The 18,959-nt window shown below is 48.0% G+C and overlaps 1 pseudogene across 1 annotated transcript; it reads right to left on the bottom strand.

Moving 5' to 3' along the window:
- Positions 1 to 2,691: 2,691 nt before the first annotated feature.
- LOC309536355 (F-box only protein 44-like) lies at positions 2,692 to 18,119 on the bottom strand (annotated as a pseudogene). The gene is made up of 7 exons (XR_014224527.1): positions 17,742 to 18,119; positions 14,814 to 15,080; positions 11,441 to 11,618; positions 11,125 to 11,220; positions 7,930 to 8,051; positions 5,660 to 5,871; positions 2,692 to 3,393 (listed from the first exon to the last, which is right to left on the bottom strand). The product of XR_014224527.1 is annotated as an F-box only protein 44-like (transcript).
- Between the last annotated feature and the right edge of the window lie 840 nt (positions 18,120 to 18,959).

The following is an 18,959-nucleotide window of genomic DNA, read 5'->3' as shown; positions in this document are numbered from 1 at the left end:
GCAAGACAGAGTTGTTCCGCCAGGCCTTTGGTCAGGGCGCAGCCTGACTCCCTCCTTTGGCAACCTGCACAGAATTTTGCTTAATTGGTTGCCATCAATTTGATTTAATTAATTTTTATAATGAAATATTTTTAGATTGTGTGACTATTTAACTGTTTGATTATTTGATTGTTGTTAGCCGCCCTGAGCCCGGCTTCGGCTGGGGAGGGCAGGATATAAATAAAATTTATTATTATTAATAATAATAATAATAATAATAATAATAATAATAATGATATTGATCTACTGATCGCTGTTTTGCTCCTATATTTGGCTGGAACTTCCTTCCTTTCTGACCATATAGACCAGCAGGCTCTCACCCCAGAATTTTCCTTAACGAAGTGTTTCACATAACCAGCTGCCCCCCTACATTTGAGTAATTGACACTCAAACTGGGGGCCATAGGCACAACAAACCCACTCCATTTTTGCACCAGTTTGCAGTCAATTGGACAAGGTTTGGTTTGCAGTGTGCTTGGCCCCCCAATATTTTCTTCAAGTTGCCACCCCTGCCCAAGATCTTCCAACCCTTGACGCACTGGGCTATGTCCAATTAAATTTCACTCGGAGTAGTAAACCCACTACCTTGTTCCCAACAAAGTCCTAGGTGGAATCTGTACACGTATAAAAAATGCTGTGAAAATGCTTTTTTTAAAAAACGTTTTGAAGGATACGTTGAATTTTGCATAGCTCACTGACACCATCTAGTGTCACATGTGTATATTGCACTTTGCAGCACATTTAAAATATTTTATTTGCAGTCCCTGGTCTGGAATGAGCACAGAAACTACGTGATGCTTCCGACAGGAAATCTAGTCTCCGCCCTGCTCAGCCACCAGGCAGCAAGTGGAAATTGAAAGTGATCCCAGTCCAGGCACTGCAATTGCAGGAAGTGACATACCCCCTGCTGCCAATCCTCCCCTTAGGGGTGGGGTCTCTAGCAAGTTCTTCCCCTTGTGGGCTGGGCAAGTAGTGGAATCCCTGCTGGACTGTATTTGCATAAGATGATGCTCCTCCCTGGCTGCCACGCCCCTTTCAAGGCCACAGGCGCTTATTAAGCCCCAGTCTTGCTGCTCCTAAGGCTTTAGCTCAGCCTGCAAGAAGTTGCTCCGAGCTCTAGGAAGCAGATTTCCAAAGGTGGACTCAGGACCCTGCAGCCTACAAAGCAAGTGGATGTAAAGCTTATATGGCAGGGGAGCCAACTTGAATAAAATATTGACAACTGATAACATGACATAGTGAAGGCACACTATTTGAAGGGCAGTGCCCATGAACTTTGGGGGCCCCAGCCCTCTCAAAACATTTTATTGGGGGGGAGAGACCCTTCAGCCCCTAGGCGTTGGCTGCTATGTTAAGATTGTGTATTAGAAAGCATTATGACTAGCACAAAAAAGCCCCAACGTTATATGTGACCCACTAGGCTGAATTCAGCTCCACCATTGGTCCCCATGAAGCATGGCTGTGGCCCCTGGAAGGCGCTCCACAACCCTCTGTGGTGCATTTATTTTGCTTGGTTACTTCCTCCGAAAGGATGCTGTACAAAAGTTTAAAGCAGTATATATAGCATACAACGCACGCAGATTTCTTTAACAAATTCTTCAAAAGAGCCAACATTACAAAAATCAGCTAAAAAGCAACAACTCGGATACTTTGCTACAACAAAAAATGAAAATTTTATTATGAGGTTACCTTGAAGAAATCATAAAAGGTATCAGTTTAAGGGTCTGGAAACCAAGACTGGTGAGACATGGTTGAGGGAGCTGGGTCTGTTTAGCCTGGAGGAAACTAAGAGGGGGATACAATATCTATCTTCAAATAACTAAAGGGCTGTCCTAAGGAAAATGGAGCAAGCTTGTTGTTTTGGTGCTCGGGAGGGTAGGACCCAAACCAGTGGATTCAAGTTACGAGAAAGGGGATTCAGACTAAATATCAAGAACAACTTTCTGATCCTAAGAGCTTTTCAGCAGTGGAATGGACTCTTCTTCATTGGAGGTCTTTAAGCAGAGGGTGGGTGGACATCTGTCATGTATGATCTAGATGAGATTCCTGCATTGCAGAGGGTTAGGCCAGATGACCCTTTGGGACCGTTCCAACTCAACTATTCTGTGTATTTGGAGGTAGATATATAGATATAGGTAAAGGACCCCTGGATGGTTAAGTCCAGTCAAAGGCAACTATGGGGTGAGGCGCTCATCTCGCTTTCAGGCCGAGGGAGTCAGCGTTTGTCTACATCTGGGTCATGTGGCCAGCAGGACTAAACAGCTTCTGGCACAACAGAGCACCGTGATGGAAACCAGATCACACAGAAATGCCATTTACCTTTCCGCTGCAGCGGTACCTATTTATCTACTTGCACTGGTGTGCTTTCAAACTGCTAGGTTGGCAGGCGCTGGGACAGAGCAATGGGAGCTCACCCTGTCATGCAGCTTTGAACTGCAAGCCCAAGAGGCTCAGTGATTTAGACCACAGCTCCACATGCATCCCAGATATAAATCTGCTTCTAGTATCTGAAATATGCATGGCAGCATGTTGGAAGTGGAAAAACCCATTGCTCCTTTGATCTTGGAATGTTACAGGAGGGATAAAGAATGTAGCATTTTCCTCTATGCTGACGTCTTTAAAAAGTGATTAATGTAAAGAACAGGCAAACACATTTGTTGAAAGATAGACTTTATTTGCCAGGTTTTGTCACAGTAAATGTCAGGGTGGCGCTCAACCAAATTTCTTTTTCTCTCTCTTATCGTAAGAGTTTGGATAACTCTTTTTGTATGAGACAGTTCTTTATCCCCTCTCTCTTTTCATAAGTTCTATGTTCACTGTCACAGTTTACTCTTCAAAGATTATTGAAGGCAGTGTTATATAGCCATGGCAGAAAAACGAATTCATCAAATTCATCTGGCAAAGGATTTGGGAGAAGTCTCGGAGTTCTATGCATTTGTTTACGAGAAGGAAATCAACATCAAGCTATCTGCAGCGAGGATTGCATTGGGAAATGCAGCAATCAGGGCTTCAGTTTAGGGAAAAGGCAGGGGTCCTCATTCCCTCCAGGACAACTTTCCAGGGGCCACAAACCAGCAGTAGGAGCGGCTTGAGGCAAAACAGAAGGCTTCACCCAAACCATGCACAATCCAGAGGTTTGTATACGCAGGTTTCTCCACCCAGGCAAGCTAAAGGCTTTATTACAGCTCAGGGACACATTCTGCTAGGCAAAGGCACTCAAGGAAGCAAGCAGAGCAGGGCCAGTGAGAGGAGAACCCTGAGGGCCGGATGGGAGGGCCGCATCTGGTCCCAGGGCTGCATTTCATCACCTCAAAGTTAGGGACTAGAAGCCTGAATGGTGTGCTGGAGTGCTCATCTGCAAAGGAGGACAAAGATATGGATTTAGCACAGGGGCAGGGAACCCTTGGCTTGTCACAGAACTACAACTCCCATCAGCCCCAGCAAGCATGGCATGCCCAATATCAAGGAATGACTGGAGTTGTGGCAGGCCCAAGGTTCTCCATACCTGACTTAGTGTAAACCACGGTAATCCCCATAGCTTGCTTTGCTGTGCTGCAATTCCCTTTATAGTAAATAACCCCTCACAATCAGTTACATAGAAATATGTCTCTGAAGAGCAGAGAGAAGGAAGGGAGCATCCTATCCCCACAAAAACAAAAAAAGTGAACCCAGAAAAAGACAATGTTTGGTATCCAGTTATTATGCCAAACACAAATTAGGCTGCGAGCCTAATCCCACTTACTTGAAAATAAACCCCACTGAATTCAATAGGGCTTACTTCTGAGTAGACACAGGATTGCAGTGCCTATTCCTATTTTATTAATTCAGGACAAGAAAAAGACCCAGTTCATGAAGAGATACTTGATTTACATGTCGCTGTAGAGAAAGACAGAGGACTCTTTGCTACCCAAAATTATCTACATTCAAAAGTCAGCTTCCATCATTCTCCCTAACTGGCCATTCTACAAAGATCAGGAAGCCCAGATGTGTCTTTCTTTCTTTTTTAAAAAAGTTTTTATTTATACTTTTCAAGTTTATATATTTCATTAGTTTCACAATCAATTTAACATTTCAAAGTTTGACTTCCCCCTCTTTCTGTGGTGCCTTAAATTTATTTTTCAATATCTTCTGCATATCCAAATTCATTTAATTATCTACTTTAAATATATACAGTGGTACCTCGGGTTAAGTACTTAATTCATTCCGGAGGTCCGTACTTAACCTGAAACTGTTCTTAACCTGAAGCACCACTTTAGCTAATGGGGCCTCCTGCTGCTGCCGCGCTGCAGGAGCCAGATTTCTGTTCTTATCCTGAAACAAAGTTCTTAACCTGAAGCACTATTTCTGGGTTAGCGGAGTGTGTAACCTGAAGCGTATGTAACCCGAGGTACCACTGTACTCTTATGAAACTGCAGGTTGAGACTTCCGGTTGGCCGCGTGATTAATGGCAGATGAGAGCTCTTTCGGAAGAAGGAGTCCTTGCGCTTTGGTGACCGCAAGAGCGTCGCGGAACCCCGAAAAAACCTCAGATCAAGAGTTCTGAGGACCTGGTATTCCGGCGGGTACCCCTTGCGACTCCCCTGCTCCCCGGTAAGCTCTAATAGGAGCCCCAAGAGCGAGCGGGGTTGGAGACGCGGGTACTGTGGAATCTACTCGCTTTCTTCATCGTGCGAAGCTCCGAAGTCTGGCAATCATGAGCGACCAGTTTCTCTGATCAAATTTTAAAAGACTGGGTAAAAAAAGGTTTTAAATTCAGACTGTCAATTGGATTGGAAGGGAGTTAAATTATGGAGGTTGATCCCTTTCCGCTGAAGTAGAAATGAAAGAAGTTACTGCTGACCGAAACTGTAACTTTAAAAGACTTGTCAAAACTTCCAAGGAAACATTCTAAACCCCTCTTTCTGCCGGGGGGGGGGGGATTTGACTAAATTGAAAGACCCTGCAAGAGATAGATTTGACAGGGGAATAGTCTCTTTCTGGAAGTGGACCTCCTGGTGGGGGAAGGCTAGACTCCATTATTGTGTCACAAAGGGAGAGGAAACATTCAACTTTCGTTTTCCTCTTTGGGGACCACAAAGTAACTGCTGCTGTCTGAGCTTGTTAAAATAGTATACAGTGTTTCTTTTACCCGCCTTGAATTGGATATAAGTGTGTGAATGGATTTTGGATGGTTTTTTAAAAGAATAAGAAGAGTAAAGAAATTAAGACTTTGAAAGGGGGGAGCTGCTGAGCTGTCTGCTGCTGCCTGTGCACTAAAAATCTTGTTGACTGGGACTGGGTGAGTTGACCTTGATACTATGGAATAGTTAGGGCTAATGGTGTAGGTAAGTCTGAGAAAAGTAAAATGAAAGACAGAAGAGACTCCAAAACACCAGATTTTGAAGGGGCGATGATGCAAATGTTGTCGGACATAAGAACAGATGTCAGAGGAACGCAGCAGAGTGTACAGGACAGAATTAATAGTCAGCGGGGGCTGGCAGTGCCCATTGGCACTGGTAGGGCAGTAGGTAGGGAGCCCACCTCTAGGTGGCGCTGTGGCCAAAGACAGATGGAGAGAGAGCCAGTGACAGGCAGAGCCTCCCCTTGATTGGTTGCAGGAAGACGGGGGGGAGGGTCCTCACCAGTTGCATCCGCTGCCACTAGCGCCGTCTTCGTCATCTGAGTTGGGAAAGGGCTCTATGAAGTCTTCGTCCCAATTAAACGGCCCAAGAGTGACGCTGCTCCTGGTGACTCTTACGCTGTTCTCGGGCGGCTGGCCGCTCCCGTTTACAGCCAGGTGTTCAAAGAGGATGTAGCGGAGTCCAGCCTGGCATTCGATGATCGCTTGCGAAATCTGAAGACAGGAGAGAAAGAGAGAGAGATGCTGAATACAGGGCAAGGCTGCTGAGCTAGGAGGAAAACTATCCCTCTCAAAGGTAGGGGTCTTTGGGCTGAATGTGGCCCTCAAGCCTGGCCCCTGGATCTCCCCTCTGGACACTCCACTGCTTTGCAAGTATTTTTAGGGGGCTGGGAGATCTCCTTGACCCCCCCCCCACACTCTACCAATATGTCCTGCCAGCTTACAAGGAATGCACAAATGTTCACTGTGCACTTGGATTCCTTCTTTTAGCATGGCAGCAACTATGTTTTGGAACTCCCTGCCCATGCTGTTTGTCAGGTGCCTTTGCTGTCCTTCTTTCAGTGCCCAGCAACTCCTTTTTTCTTTTAGGCACGCCTACACAGACATCCAGGAACACGGGTGGCGCTGTGGGTTACACCACAGAGCCTAGGGCTTGCCGATCAGAAGGTCGGCGGTTTGAATTCCCAGGACGGGGTGAGCTCCCATTGCTCGGTCCCTGCTCCTGCCAACCAAGCAGTTCGAAAGCATGTCAAAGTGCAAGTAGATAAATAGGTACCGCTCCGGCGGGAAGGTAAACGGCGTTTCCATGCGCTGCTCTGGTTCGCCAGAAGCGTCTTAGTCATGCTGGCCACATGACCCGGAAGCTGTACGCCGGCTCCCTCGGCCAATAAAGCGAGATGAGCACCACAACCCCAGAGTCGGCCACGACTGGACCTAATGGTCAGGGGTCCCTTTACCTTTTACACAGACATCCAAAGACATGTATATATCAATGTGCAACTTTGTTTTATAAAATGCATGTCATCCAATTTCGTTCCTATGTTGTGCATTTTGCTTTTTTCATCTTATTTCTCAGTCGTTAGAGCATGGGGCTCTTAATCCCAGGGTTGTGGGTTCAAGCCAAATGTTGGGGAAAATATTCCTGCATTGCAGGGGGGTTGGACTAGATGACCCCCGCGGTCCCTTCCAACTCTACAATTCTCTGAACTTGCTTTATTCATAATTTTGTGTATATCACATACAGGTTTTTAAATTTTGCTGTTGTTTAGTCATTTAGTCGTGTCCGACTCTTCGTGACCCCCTGGACCAGAGCATGCCAGGCACTCCTGTCTTCCACTGCCTCTCGCAGTTTGGTCAAACTCATGCTGGTAGCTTCGAGAACACTGTCCAACCATCTGTCATCCCCTTCTCCTTGTGCCCTCCATCTTTCCCAACATCAGGGTCTTTTCCAGGGAGTCTTCTCTTCTCATGAGGTGGCCAAAGTATTGGAGTCTCAGCTTCAGGATCTGTCCTTCCAGTGAGCACTCTGGGCTGATTTCCTTAAGAATGGATAGGTTTGATCTTTTTGCAGTCCATGGGACTCTCAAGAGTCTCCTCCAGCACCATAATTCAAAGCATCAATTCTTTGGTGATCAGCCTTCTTTATGATCCAGCTCTCACTTCCATACATCACTGCTGGGAAAACCATAGCTTTTACTATACGGACCTTTGTCGGCAAGGTAATGTCTCTGCTTTTTAAGATGCTGTCTAGGTTTGTCATTGCTTTTCTCCCAAGAAGCAGGTGTCTTTTAATTTTGTGACTGCTGTCACCATCTGCAGTGATCATGGAGCCAAAGAAAGTATTCATTTCTTACTTTTATAGACCATGTTTTCTCCAATGAGCTCAAGATGCCGTATATAACTCTCACCTCCTCATTTTATCCCCAGGGAGGTAGGTTAGGATTGGAGAAGACATTGAATGGGTTCAAGCTTCATAGCCAAGTGGGGATTTGAACCCTGGTCTCCCAGGTAATTGTCTTGACATTCTAACTACAACACCACACTGGCTCCCTCTTTTTGTGATGACCACAAACTCCTTTAGATAAAAATAAATGAATAAGCACCCGCTTGCCCACTTCAACCTCTGCTCCTGCCCATCACTCCTGGAATGTGGCCCCCAAAAGCCTGCATACAAGGGAATGCCGGCCCTCAGATTGATAAATCCTTCCCCCATCTACTGCAGGCTTTGCTTCTGCTCCCCATCCCAAGCATTTCCCACGGGGGCTTACAGACCCGACGCCAGCGTGGAGCTTCGGAACCCGCGCCCTTCCGTATGGAGGATGTGGAGGAGCTGAAAGTCTGCGTCCAACATCTTCACGCTAAGTTGATAGCGGCTGCCAGGGGGACAATAATAGCTGTTTTTTTTTGGGGGGGGGGGAGAAGGGAGAGAAAACATCAGTTTGGGCAGAAACCAAACTAGGCATGAGTTGAACACTGAACACCAAACCAAGAGTATATATTTCATGACCGATAACCTCCAGATAAAAAAATCAAGGCAGCCTAGACCTTTCGATACAAATCTATTCCCATGTACTTGAATGTACAACTTTAAAACAGTTACTTCTAATAAATAATAATAAGTAGTAATATAGCCAATAATGGCGAATGGCTGTAATTTACATCAATCAGTTTCATGCATAAATGCGGCTTTCAATGGCCTTTATTATTATTATTATTACAGTCATACCTCGGGATAAATGTGCTTCAAGTTAAGTATTTTTGGGTTGTGCTCTGCGGCAACCCGGAAGTAACGGAGTGTGTTACATCCGGGTTTCACCGCACGCACATGCGCGGACAGTCAAAATGACATCATGCGCATGCGCAGATGTGGCAAAACGTGACCCATGCACGTGCAGGTTGCGTTCGCTTCAGGATGCGAACAGGGCTCCAGAATGGATCCCGTTCGCATCCCAAGGTACCACTGTATTAGATTTCTATAATGCCCTATACGTGCAGTTCTCAGGGAGGATACAACATAAAATCGCAATATAAAACCACAATACACATAATCAAAATATATATTAAAAAAACCAATACATTTTAAAAGTACATCGGGTGTCAGTCAGCCAAAGGCCTGATTAAAGAGGAACGCTTTTGCCTGACACCGAAAGCTGTATAATGAAGGAGCCAGGCGAACTTCCCTGGGGAGAGCATTCCACAGATGGGGAGCCACTGCAGAGGAGGCCCCGTTCTTGTGTTGCCACGCTCCGGGCCTCTCGAGGAGGAGGCACATGATGGAGGCCCTTGGAAGATGATCTCAGGGTCTGGCTAGGTTCATATGGAGAGAGGTGGCTCTTGAAGCTACCAGCCATGGGGTCTCTGTTCTCCCTCCACTGTCAAGAGGTGGGACACATTTGAATACCAGTTGCACAAGAACAGGAGGCTGGACTATATGGATCATTGGCCTGATTTAGGAGGGCTCTTCTTACGTTTGCATGCAAATATATTATTTGGTGTGTCTACAAAACATAAGAGCCTGCTAGATCAAGCCAATGGACCATCCAGTCCAGCGTCCTGTTCTCACAGTGGCCAACCAGATGCCCATTCTGGGAAACCCACAAGCAGGACCCAAGTACGAAAACCCTCTCCCTTCCTGCCTTTCCAGCAGTTGTTACTCAGAAGCATCGCTGTCTCTGACTGTGCCATTCACGTCTGCCTGCAGGCCCTTTCAGAAGGATCTTATCTCAGTGAGGCACAGCTTGGTCAGGAAATTCAAGGCCTGCAAAGGTGCAAAAAGGCTCAGGGTGCTAACAAAACAAGGTTATTTATGTATGCTGCTACTGCGGCCCATGTTTTGTTAGCCCCAAAATGGAAAACGAGCAAGGTCCCAACTAAAGAAGACTGGCGACTTAAACTGATGGAATATGCGCAGCTTGCGGACTTAACATATAGAATAAGACAACACATGTTTAAAGAAGATTGGAAAATGTTTGTTGAATATATGGGGGGGGAATTGTGTACATTCGAAAACATTGGCAGCATTCAGATAAATTCAAAAGTGCAAATAAGTTTGGATGGATGCAATAATTGAATGGTTCAGTTTATATAAAATATGCAGGGATTTATGTTATGCAAAATGAACCACGGAAAGAGAAGAAGGGAAGTCATTGATATTTTAAGGTTGTTTAAATGGATATTCTAAAATGTAAAACAGAAAAATTATAGGGGGGGGGGAGGCTCAGAGCAGATGAGCAGTGTTCTATAACCTTAGGTGGTTGGACTACAAGTCCCATCATCCCCAGCACCCCAATGGTGAGGGCTGATGGCTGTTGTAGTCCAGTAACACTTGGAGACCCAAGGCTGAAGGGTGTTCGGTTGGAGCACATTGCCAGATTTGGAGTTGTCTGGAATCCTACCAGATCCTGCTTATCAGATTTCTACATTTCACTAATTTTACAATCATTTTAACATTTCAAAACTTGACTTCCTTCCCCCTCTTCCTGCGGTTCCTTAAATTCATTTTTAATATCTTCTTCATATCCAAATTAACTTAATTTGCTCATTTATTCATCTATTTCAAATATATATACAGTGGTACCTCGGGTTACATATGCTTCAGGTTACAGACTCCGCTAACCCAGAATTAGTGCTTCAGGTTAAGAACTTTGCTTCAGGCTGAGAACAGAAATCATGCTCTGGTGTCGTGGCAGCAGGAGGAGGCCCCATTAGCTAAAGTGGTGCTTTAGGTTAAGAACAGTTTCAGGTTAAGTACAGACCTCCGGAACGAATTAAGTACTTAACTCGAGGTACCACTGTATTTAAAATAGATGAATAAATGAGCAAATTGTATGTAATTGCAGGTTATTTACAATAATCCTGCCAACATTCTGTTTACAATTTATCTGTAAATATTAAATAACCATTTCCATTCTTTTGTTGTCAGGGAACTGCCATCAGTGCTGGAGGGAGAGAGCAAAATCCAGAGGGATTCCGGAGAGCGTCCCAGGATTGGGAGAGGCAGCCCATCTTCTGGGGAAGAGAATCAGCGTAGCACCAGTGGAGAAGGGGGGCAGATGGGGGAACTGGTGAGGCGGTCCCATGACTCCTTGCCGGGGACCAGCGGGGAGAGTAGAGGTCCTCCGCTGCCGACGCCCTCCTTGCGCAGAAGGCTTTCGCGCAGAGAGAGTAGGAGGAGACTAGGCGTCAAAGAGCTTCTTTGCTGGAAGAAGTTTAAGAAACGCACACTGACGGATTCTGCCAGCGATTGAGACAGCCGTCCGGACAGAAAAGGTTCACTCAGGCAATCCAGCCAGGTGTTTGCATCAGCTTATGCACGAGCAACCCCTAGAACCATTACATTTGTTGTCTTGATCTCTTAGTCTCCCGTTAAGTTTTGCCATGTCTGCATATTCCATACATTTTTGTTCTGTCCTTTGGACCACGCAGCCCCACCCCCTCAATAACCAAGACTGGATGCTCTGAACCCACCATTCATTCACTGCGATGTTAGGTCTGGCTTCATCTATCAGCTCGTCCCAGTACCCAAGGTCCTTCAGAATGATGAGCTGAGCCTTGCTGCAGAGCCTGAAGCACAAAGGAACATCTTGTGTGAATGTCTGAAGGCGTTTGGAGGATGGATGGCCTGAGATCGAATCCTGACAAGACAGAAGCACTGTTTCTGGGGGGACAGGGGGGGACATGTGTGTGGGGTTCCCTGGTCCCAAATGGGGTAACTGTGTCCCCGAGGGACCAGATTTTCAGCCAGGGAGTCATTTTGGACTCACAGCTGTCCACGGACACTCACCCGTCACATGCAGCAAAGCATCGGTTGACCCACTGTGGGGAGGAGTCTTTCTTTTTTGCGTAGGAATTCCTCTGGAGGAAACTTTCCATGGGGAGGGCTGCCAAATCCTCCTCGGACAGCTCCTCGGTTTTCCAGTGGCCCTCGGAAGGGGCCCTCATCGCCCAGGAGTCCAGGCCCTCTGCGGAAACCAAACCAAAACCAAAATGACGGACACTGAAGGAGGAGGCTTTTGAGTCAGTGGAAGCAACAGAGGAGTCAGCAGCCAGACAAAGGAGAGCGTACAGATCCTGGAGGAACACACAGGCCAGCGAGGGCAACAGGGGGGATGTTTTAGGCATGAAGACAGAAGTGCCTGGTTTGCTCTGGTCCATGGGGTCACGAAGAGTCAGACACGACTAAACAACAACAACACTGACATCACACGCAGCAGCAGAAGAAGAGTAGTAGTAGTAGTAGTAGTTTGGATTTGATATCCTGCTTTATCGATACCCGAAGGAGTCTCAAAGCGGCTAACATTCTCCTTTCCCTTCTTCCCCCACAACAAACACCTGTGAGGTGAGTGAGGCTGAGAGACTTCAGAGAAGTGTGACTAGCTCAAGATCACCCAGCAGCTGCATGTGAAGGAGTGGGGAATCGAGCCCGGTTCACCAGATTACGAGTCCACCACTCTTAACCACTACACCACACTGGCTCTCAAGCATCTTGCCTCCTTCCCTAAGTCAGGCAGAAGCTTCCTGGGCTTTGGAAAGGTGGCGTCAGGGTTTAATACTTTAATACTCAGATATACCAGGAACATTTAGGGGAACAGCCTAGTACCTCTAGTCCACTGACTGACTGCCATTGAACCCTTCCCCATTAGGCCTGGGCAATACATCGATATATCGCCCAGGACCGTTATGTGGGGGCAGACCGCGATGACAGCTTCACTCAGCGGTATATCACTAGTGAAACCGTCACTGCTCTCCAGTCCCTCTGCCTCCAGCGCCCAGAGGGAGAAACAAACTAGCTGGGAGCTGGGGGCAGATATACGGCTGGTGAAACTGCCATCGTACTATATCCCTGCAGAGGGAGAATCAAGCTGAACTGGTGAGGAGTTCCTTCCTCTGCTTCTTTAAACTGCTTGCCTGAGGAGGAAGCTGCTACCCTTTCCTGAGCCAAGCTGTTTTACAGAGCCCTCGACCCACCAGCGGCTCGCACGAGCCAGCGGCAGGATGGGGGCTCTGTCAAAGTACAACCCCTCCCCAGCTGAGAGAGCCCAGGTTCCAGTTGAAGGAAAATGTTATGAAAATGATGTATAGATGGTACTTAACCCCTGTAAAACTAGCAAAGATCTACCACAAGAGTGATAATCTATGTTGGAAATGTAAAGAAAAAGAAGGTACCTTTTACCATATGTGGTGGACTTGTCCCAAGGTGAAAGACTTCTGGGAAAAGATTTATAATGAATTGGAAAAAATGTTGAAATATACATTTATTAAGAAACCAGAAGCCTTTCTACTTGGAATAACAGGTTTGGAATTGCCCAAGAAAGATGTCAGATTGTTTTTGTATGCCACAACTGCAGCTAGAATTTCGTTGGCCAAAAATTGGAAATTACAAGAAGTGCCAACAATGGAGGAATGGCAGATGAAGATGATGGACATTTGGGAGCTAGCCGACCTGACAGAAGAGTCTGCGACCAGAAGGAGGAGGAGTACCAAGAGGAATGGAAGAAATTTAAAGACTATTTAGCTAAATATGTTAAGATAATTTAAAAAGAATTACTTGCGAGTATCAGATCGGCCTAAGACTTAAATAAGTGATGTTGTAGAATACTATGGTAAAAAAGAAAGAAAGAAATGAAATGAAATGAAAGAAAGATGTTAATTGACCAAGTTAATTTTATGTGAAAACAGTTTTGGAAAACTGCTACAATGATTTATATGGAAACTCAGCCAGGGGGACTCGAGGAAGTCATCCAACAATGTTAACAAAAGTGGAATTATTATAGCTAGGATAAATTTTGTTTGTTGTTGATGTTTTCTTTCTATTTGTTTGTTATAAATTTGGAAAACTAACAAAAAACTAATAAAAAAGAGAGCCCAGACCCCGCCTGGCTGCCTTCCTCGGGGAGGGGAGCTGTGCCTTCCCTCCCAGGTAGACGGAGCCCACCCTCCCGGTAAAAGGCAGCCAGGCGGTTTAGGGGCTCTTTGATGCCGCTGGCAGGCCCCACACTCGCCAGCAGTCCCTCTCCACAAGGTGAAGACACCCCACGCCTTGCGCCCGGGAAGGTGGGTTGCGTCATTCTTCCCGGGGTGAACAACACCCCCACCAGAGCGCACCCGCACAAGCGAAGGCAGTCAAACGCACAGAGCCAGACAGGTTCCATGTGCTTAGCTATTGCCGCTAGGTTGGTCTTTGGGAGTGGGGGATGAGGGAGCAAGATAGCTCACCTGCCCCCTATGCCAGCAAAGGCAGAGGCAGCTTGGGTCCTTGCTGCTCCAGCACGAGCAGCAGGGATGTCAGAGCTGGCTCTGCTGCTTGTAGTAGCCATTCTGCCCTCCAGCTGAGCAGCAATTCAGGGCCAGCTGTCTTGGCCCCAGCCCGCAAGGCGCTGGACTGAAAATGCCTCAGCTCCCACAATGAGATCTGTGGTGTTTTCACTTGGCACCTTGCCAGCTGGGGCCGATGCAGCTTTTTTCAACATTGCAGTATATCGCCAAACCACGATGCTTGGCTGGAGATGCACCGCGATGTTGAAAACCCAGCACTGCCCGGCCTTGTTCCCTATCATTCGCAGCAAAGTGCCTTCCAAAAAAGGTAAAGGACCCTAACAGTTAAGTCCAGTCACAGACAACTCTGGGGTTGCGGCGCTCATCTCGCTTTACAGGCCGAGGGAGCTGGTGTTTGTCTGCAGACAGTTTTCCCGGGTCATGCGGCCATCATGACAAAGCTGCTTCTGGCGCAATGGAACACTGAGACCAGAGCAGCGTACAGAAATGCCATTTACCTTCCCGCCACAGTGGTACCTATTTATCTACTTGCACTTTTTGGCGTGTTTCGAACTGCTAGGTTGGCAGGAGCAGGGACCGAGCAACGGGAGCTCACCCTGTCAGGATTTGAACCACCGACCTTCTGATCGGCAAGCCCAAGAGGCTCAGTGGTTTAGACCACAGTGCCACCCGCCTTCCAAAAGGGTCATACAAATCATTTCTCGGACTGCGACCATTTCCCTTTCCTTATTTATTAAATTTTTATACTGCCCTTCGTCTGTAGATCATGGGGATGTAAAAATGCAAGGTAACGAATACAAAATACATAATAAAAACAAAGAACAGAAACCAAGCAATAACCCCCTCCTCCCCATTTCTCCCCCAGCTGAACAGGGATGCACCTTTGCCACAAGGATTCTTGATTAGGTTCTTCTCCCTGTGGGAGTAAATGAAGAAGGCCTTCGACTCTTGGGTCTCGGGTCCGCTCTTCCGCTGGAACTTAATCTTCCACAGCTCGGGGTCGTCCACCAGGCGTCGCCACTGGGAGCAAACCAGCCAGCAGTTGCAAAGCAGGTTCCTCGCTGGTACCCGGGCCAGCACCTCCAGCAGGACATGTTCAGGCAAGTCTCCGATCGTCAGCATCTTTCTTCAAAGTGGTCTTTTGGCTGCTTCCAGAAAAGAACCACAAGAGGGCGAGAATGAGAGAGAAACCCCACAAGAACAGCAGCAGTGGGAAATAGTTGTAAAGAGGAACGCTGCAACAAAATGTTGTAGCCACGTGCTTCATTCCTTTCCTGCTTCTTCCCCCTGGTTTCTTTCTCTGCTCTAAGAGCCAGTTAAACATTCTGTGCTCTATCCACATCTATCTGTTGCCCCCTTTCATTCTTAGCTTTCCTTCTGAGTTTTGTGCTGGCCATCAGGCAATGGCTTTTTCTACCTGCCCTGGCCCACCCTCTAGACCAGTGTTTCCCAACCTTTCTTGGGCAAAGGCACACTTGTTTCATGAAAAAAATCTCGAGGCACACCACCATGCCAGATGGGGAAAGGTCACTTTTTACTTATGTAAGTAAAATTTATTTGCAGGGACTGTTCTACATGGGAAGGGGAAAGGAAAGTTAATAGAAGGAAAGGCGGGTGGGAGAGAAAGAGAAAGAAAGAGGGAAGGAAGGGGGGAAGAGAAGTGGAAAGGAGGGAGACCGAGGTGGGGGAGAAGCGTCTGGAGAGTTGCTCCGAAGTTTGGGGGGCCGCGGGGGTGGGCGTGCGTCCCAGGAGGTGGAGGCCAGCCCGGGCTGGGAGCCGCGCCGCGGCCCGGGGGCGGAAGGCGGACCGCGGCTCCTAGGATGTGGAAAGGGGACGGCGGCACAGGGGGAGGAGACCCGCACGGCTAGGGCAGCGCGCAGGGGGAGGGGAGCGGGCCGGAGGCGGGCGAGGGGGGTCGCGATCCCGCGCGCCGCGAACATGGCCTCCTTCCCCACGGGCCCCGCCGAGCCCCCCGGCTGGGGAGGGCGGCGCGCCCCGCCGCTGGAGGAGAGCAGAGGCAGGAGGAGGAGGACGAAGGCGCTGCCGAGGAGGCGCGCCAACTTCTGCCAACTTCGGCGCCCGCCCCGTCGCCGCAGGCTCCTCCCGGCCGAGAGCCAGAGGACGGCGGCGGAGCAGGAGCAGGAGGATCGGGTTTGGCAACGGCTGCTGCGTCCTCTCCAAGTGCGGGGCTGGCCTCCGCCGCGCCTGATCCTCCGCGCTCGCCATGCTTCTCGGCGGAGCAGGTCTCGTGCGTGTGCGAGGCGCTGCTGCAGGCGGGCGACCCCGGCCGGCTGGGCCGCTTCCTGGGCTCGCTGCTGCCTGACGCCGAGGCGCCGTGCCTGGAGGCGCAGGCGGGCGAGAGCCTGGCCAAGGCGCGCGCGCTGCTGGCCTTCCAGCGCGGAGACTTCGCCGAGCTCTACCGCCTGGTGCAGAGCCGGCAATGGGATGTGGGAGGGAGCTCGCTCGCCGCCCCGCGTGTGCCTATGTGGGGCACGTTACAGCCCCGTGACGTCAGCGCCACGCAGGCAGCCAGGCAGGCAGACGGTGAGAGCCCCGCGCTGGGCGGCCTCTCCTCGCTGCCGCCGCCCCGCCTCTCGCCGCCCGACTCGCCCGCCTCCCTCCCACGGCACACCAGGCAACGTCTTGCGGCACACTAGTGTGCCGCGGAACACCGGTTGGGAAACACTGCTCTAGACCTAAGAGGCGCCTTTCCCAGACCATGCAGAAGCTGCTGGGAAGAGAGGAGTTCAGGGATATTTTTATACAGTATATATATATATATAAATTGTGTGTCTTTGCTTCTCAGTTTGTATTGTGTTATTTTATGCACTGTTATTTTTATTGATTATAGTTTAGAAACTGTTTATTGTAATTGTTAAGAGTGAATTTGTGCTTAATTCTTATTTGCTGATATTTAATTTCACTGTGCACTACTATATCCCAATGGGTTATCGAAGAACGCTTTATTGGATATAACTTGTTCATTTTAAAGATGTGTTTTTATTATGACATAACTTTTGTATGTCATAATTCTGGATTGGATCAGATTGTTAGAAGGTGCACGATCTTTTGTCATTTCTTCAGCTTGTAAACCACCCTGTGTATAGTGATATAGAAAGGTGGGATGCAAATTAAAAGTGAAATGAAATGAAATGAAATGAAATCCAAAATTAGCATATTACATTTAGAAACCATTTAAATCAGCCCCATTCCCCAAATAAAACAGCACCCACCCAAGTTAAAACCCCACCCCCGTTAAAATGTTAATTTAAGCAGGGTTTTTATCAGGTTATATCCAACATCAGTTGCCTTCAGAGATGACCCATTAAAATGAGTGAAACTGGCTAACTTCGGCCCATTCATTTCAATGGGCCTATTCTGAGAAGCCCATTACTAACTATTGCATTTCACTGTTCTGTATTGATAAATTAGTACCCCTGCCCTTCTCTGGCTATGGGTCTAACAGGGATCTTCTGGATAGCCCAATAAATTTAATTCTGAGCATCCCCACGGACCCCAAAACGCAATTACTCCATGCACGTTGCAACACTTCAAAGCGAGGGGAGGGACTCCCATCACAAGTTCACACGTATCTGAAACCCTGGAAAAAAACACACACGAACTTATACTTAGAGGGAAGAAAAGAAGGATGGGTCGCTCTGCACATGCTCAGAGGCCATGCCATCACTTCTCCTACCGCAAACAGGTCCGGAGGGCAGGAGAGGGCGGACCCACCAATACAAAATGAACCTCGCAGGCTCCACAACGTCCCCTCCCTCCAAAGCAAGCAAACAAACAAACAGGCTTACCGGGGATGGAAAATGCGCAAGAGCCACGCGGTACCCCAAGACACTCAACAGCCTTGCAGGAAAAAGAAACTGAATGTGAACTTGGGCGAGGGCGCAGGAAACTCTCGGGGAGGGTCCCCCAAAGGAGCACCACCCCTTGGAGGCCGGGCGAGCAGGGGATTCGTGCCTTTGCGCACGATGATGCGCTTCTCGGATTGAGCGAGCCCCGGTCAAGGGCACAGGCTCTTCTCCAAAGAGCAACTGCAATTCCCAAGTCCACTTTTTCCTGAGTTTCCCGGAAAGGAAGCCTATCTGCCTGAGCTCAAGGAGGCTGACTTCCAGAGCACAGTTGCAGGAGGACCCTATACAGCCTTCGCTCCCAGGATGGAGAGCCCCGGTTTAAAAAAGAAGCACTATTATCATAAATACTGCAGCTTCCAAAAAATCCATGCACGCGTCCAAGGCGCGATCCCCAAGTCAGGCTCATTTGCATAATATAACGAGATTGTCCTGTCGCCCCGCCCCGGATAAAATGAAGCCCTGGTGGCCAGAATCAGCTTGGAACCGAAGCGTTGCGCGCGCCTCTGAGCTTTGCATCTGGAGGCGCCTTAAGCTATTAAACGATTAAAGCGGGAGGGGAGGGGAGGGATTCCTTTGGAAGGAGCCAGCTGACGTCGAAGGAGCGTCATCGTATGCAAATGAGCCAGGATTCCCCTCCTCGAGGCGGAGATTGGGTGGCGTTATCTGATATCAGAGCAGTTTCACTTCCTCCTTGTCTTCTGGGCGCAGAACTGGGCAGAGACGACTCTTTCCCCCCGGAGGTGAGGTGTGGGTTCCAGGTACCGTAAGCTGGAGGGCGGGGGGGGGGGTGTTGGGGTAAATCCGTTTAATTAAAACTTTTTTAAAAAAATAAGGAAAGGGGAAAATTTATAATTTCTCTTAAAAACCATTGTAAACAGTTAAAATCGTTAGTTGGATTGGAATAACACTTGTAGTTTAATGGTGAATTTTGGATATAATGGAGATGTAAAAGATATGGATTATTATAAAAGTTGCAGGAGGAAATGACTAAAGATAGGACCCACAAAGGGGAAGAGAGAAGTCCAGGAGATTCTTTGGAATCTTGTCTTTATGATGTATGTTGCATATGCGAGTGTAAAATGTTAATTCGAAAAACCAAATAAATAAATTTGCAAAAATAATAAGCATTTTTTTTGGGGGGGGGGGAACCAACCAAAA

Source organism: Podarcis vaucheri (genome assembly GCF_965113315.1).
Source record: "Podarcis vaucheri genome assembly, chromosome: 7".
In the NCBI taxonomy this organism is placed as follows: Eukaryota; Metazoa; Chordata; class Lepidosauria; order Squamata; family Lacertidae; genus Podarcis; species Podarcis vaucheri.
This window is presented reverse-complemented; position numbering and strand designations above follow the sequence as displayed.